The 3,965-nt window shown below is 46.8% G+C and overlaps 1 pseudogene; it reads left to right on the forward strand.

Moving 5' to 3' along the window:
* Positions 1-3,124: 3,124 nt before the first annotated feature.
* On the forward strand, positions 3,125-3,721 carry LOC102760430 (annotated as a pseudogene).
* The last annotated feature ends 244 nt before the right edge of the window (positions 3,722-3,965 follow it).

Below are 3,965 nucleotides of genomic sequence, written 5' to 3' on the forward strand. Positions count from 1 at the left end.
TGGTACTCACAGTGCCTTTTTTAAGGCAAGTAATATTTGGCAGCTTTAACAATGAAAAGAAAAAAGGTTGGCTGCCATAGTGAAAAAATATAAATGTGTTCACGGGCTTAGTTATAATGTGTTCACAAGAAAACTCAGGGGTCCCCAGTCATCTGAGTCACTCTTTTTTCTCTCATAAGTTCATAATACTTGGAAAACAAAATTTAAGAGAAATCTACTTCTTTGGATAAGTCATTCAAATATGAATTGTATCACCTGGAAAAGAAGCCAAACCTCATTCCAGATTTCATTCTGGAGGGCACAGTGTTTCGGACAGAACGCTCACTTCCCTTGAGGAAACCCCGTATTTTTGAAAGAGTTTTAAAAAACAACGAAGAAACTCTGCTCCCAATGCATTTAAATTGATATGACATTCAACTTCGTCTTGCATCAGATTCAGGCAGAGAATGATGTCATGGGGTACTTCATAAGTCACTAGCAGCAATAGCATAAGAAAAGAGTTGACAAGAAGTCAGAAGGGAAGAAAGGGAACTTTAGCAGGTAGAGTGGAGACACCTGGCCAATATGACTTCTGTCAACATCTACAGTGATAAGTCACGCTCACAGCATGTACCCTTGACATGATGTGATGAGAAGGCTTATCATCATGGGGGTCTTCCCCTCCCAAGCCCATGACCACAGTCTACTTGTGAGAATAACATCAGATCAATCTCAAATAAGGGACACTCTATCTCCTCCAAATTGTCAAGGTCATCAGAACCAAAGAAAGTCTGAGAAACTCAGAGCCATAAGGAGCCTAGGGAGACATGGTGTCTAAATGTGATGGGTGACTTGGGTGGGATACTGGACCAGAAAAAGGACAGTAGGGAAAAACTAAGCAAATCTATATAAAGTATGGACTTCAGTAAATAACAAGGAATCAATAGTGGTTCATTAATCATGACTAGACAATATTAACATGTTAACAGGAGAAACTGGGTGTGCAATATATGGAAACTCTCTGGACTTTATTCTCAATTTTTCTGGAAATTTAAAACTATTCTGTCCGAATGCGTTACTCTTTCCTCCTAGTTGTAGGACTTCCACTCAGCCAGCGTTCCTGTGGGTCTGGGTGATGTCCCTTCCGTCTTTTAGTTTCACTTTTGAAATGGTTGTTCGAGGCGGCAAACTCCGGCGTTAACCTATGCCGCCATCTTGGTTCTCTCTCCCAATGCATTTAAATTGATATGACATTCAACTTCGTCTTGCATCAGATTCAGGCAGAGAATGATGTCATGGGGTACTTCATAAGTCACTAGCAGCAATAGCATAAGAAAAGAGTTGACAAGAAGTCAGAAGGGAAGAAAGGGAACTTTAGCAGGTAGAGTGGAGACACCTGGCCAATATGACTTCTGTCAACATCTACAGTGATAAGTCACGCTCACAGCATGTACCCTTGACATGATGTGATGAGAAGGCTTATCATCATGGGGGTCTTCCCCTCCCAAGCCCATGACCACAGTCTACTTGTGAGAATAACATCAGATCAATCTCAAATAAGGGACACTCTATCTCCTCCAAATTGTCAAGGTCATCAGAACCAAAGAAAGTCTGAGAAACTCAGAGCCATAAGGAGCCTAGGGAGACATGGTGTCTAAATGTGATGGGTGACTTGGGTGGGATACTGGACCAGAAAAAGGACATTAGGGAAAAACTAAGCAAATCTATATAAAGTATGGACTTCAGTAAATAACAAGGAATCAATAGTGGTTCATTAATCATGACTAGACAATATTAACATGTTAACAGGAGAAACTGGGTGTGCAATATATGGAAACTCTCTGGACTTTATTCTCAATTTTTCTGGAAATTTAAAACTATTCTAGAATTTAAAGTTGGACTTAGGGTGGCCCCTCACCTAAGCTGGCCCAATCGGACTCTCTCTCCTGAGAACTGGAGGGGAGCATAGGCTTCCAGTGACTCTGAGAGGCTGGGGAACTGCCTGCGGCGGCCTTGACCTGCACTGAGCAGAGAAAAGGAAGCATCCAATGTAGAGAGATCGAAGTCAGCCCGCAGCCAGCCAGTCGTCATGCAGAGGGGCTTCCACGCTGATTCTGAGTGGATTCCAGTTTCCTTGTCACACACTCACAAAGTCAGGCCTCGCTTGCTCTGCATTCCCGTCCCCAACCCCATCCTTCATTCTTTAAAAAATATTTTTTTTCTTAAGCTAGTTTGAGAGGGTGTCTTATTTTGCCACCAACGTATCCCTAACTAAGCCCATGTTCGTTGTTTAATGTTTGGGAAGGGCTGGAAACCATAAAGGTAAGTATAAGCATTTGCTTGCATCTATGGACATCTATCACCTGTGTCGTTTCTGTGACCAACAGCAGTGTCATGTTTGCCTGCTCAATCTCCATTTTGCTTGCAGTTTCTACAGTGACAGGATGTGAGCCTGAAGTTGGTGGTGGCATTTCACCCACTGAAGGGGATAAGTCAAGAAGGGAAAGCAAAACTGAGAACTAGAGAAAGATTGCTGATGGCACCTTTGAGCTCCTGGATCCAGCTGAAGCCACAAGCCAATATGAGCCAAAAAATTCCCTCTTTACCTGAGGCAATTTTCATGGGGTTTCTGTTCACCTGCAACAGAGTAAATTTCGGGAAGCTTCTTGGGCCAGAAACTTGTGCTCAAGAATCATAAAACAAGCTCACTGCATGGGAGAGCATATTTGCCAATGTTACATCCGATAAGGGTTTAATCTCCATAATTTACAGGGAACTCGTACAACTGAACAAAAGGAAGATAAATAATCCACTCAAAAAATGGACAAAGGACCTAAATAGACACTTTTCAGAAGTGGACATACAGAAGGCCAGGAGACATGCTCAAAGCCACTAATATCTGAGAAATGCAAATCAAAACAACAATGAGGTACCATCTCACACCTGTCAGAATGGCTACCATGAACAAATGACAAGTGGTGGCAAGGATGTGGCAAAAAGAGAACCTTGTGCACTGCTGGTGGGAATGCAGACTGGTGCAGCCATATGGAAAACAGTATGGAGTTTCCTTAAAAAATTAAAAATGGACCTACAGCGGGGAGTGGGCAGTCTCAGACTCAGTGAAGCAGCGGCAGCCATGCACACCATGGACTCAGCCCCCGAGGGCTATGAGCTCAATGGTGACCTGCGGTTGGACTCACCCAACGCGCCAGATGCCCCGCCGACACACTGGGGCAGGAACAGGCCCATCAAAGTGAACCATTACACCAACAAGAAGAGTCCGCAGAGAGCATGCTGGACATCACCCCGCTGATGGCCAACACCTCACAGCCAAAGGTAGTCATCGACCAGGGCCCCTGGGGGTGCTCATCTCCATCTCCCTGGTGCTGCAGATCTGCGTGGGCGTGCTGCTCATCTTCCTGGTCAGGTACAACCTCAACAACCCAGCCAAGCACGCCAAATTGACTTCCTCAACAGCCTGGCCACCAACCTTGTCTTTATCATCGCCCTGGTCAACATCTTCATCACGGCCTTCAGCATCCAGAAGCCTGTGGTGGACCTGGTGCCCGGCAGTGGGCTGATGCCCAGCCTGTGCTGGCCACAGCCACACAAACCCCAGGAACTGCCTCAGCCTTGGGCCACCTGCCTGTGCACTGCACCCCTGAGAACACCAGAGCCAGGACTGGACAGGAGGATACTCGCCAGTGTGAGTCCTGCTCCATCCGTGGCTCCTCCCCCCTGAAGCAGGGGCAGCGAGGCCCAGAGGAGAACTAGACCCCCAAGGAGGGCCATAGCTGGCACAGACAGGCAGCAGACCTGAGGAGGGCAGGGAGGGGCCAGGGCCAGCCTTAGTCTTGGGATATTTCCAGAAGGACAAGGAGATGCCCCCCTCAGCTAAGCACCTCTGGAGGGCCTGGGGCCCCTGCCCTTCCTGCCCTGGGACACTGGACAGGCAGCTCCTCCCGTGGCTCTGCCATGGCCGTGGG

This window comes from Myotis davidii, unplaced genomic scaffold (genome assembly GCF_000327345.1).
Source record: "Myotis davidii unplaced genomic scaffold, ASM32734v1 scaffold75, whole genome shotgun sequence".
NCBI classification, from domain to species: domain Eukaryota; kingdom Metazoa; phylum Chordata; class Mammalia; order Chiroptera; family Vespertilionidae; genus Myotis; species Myotis davidii.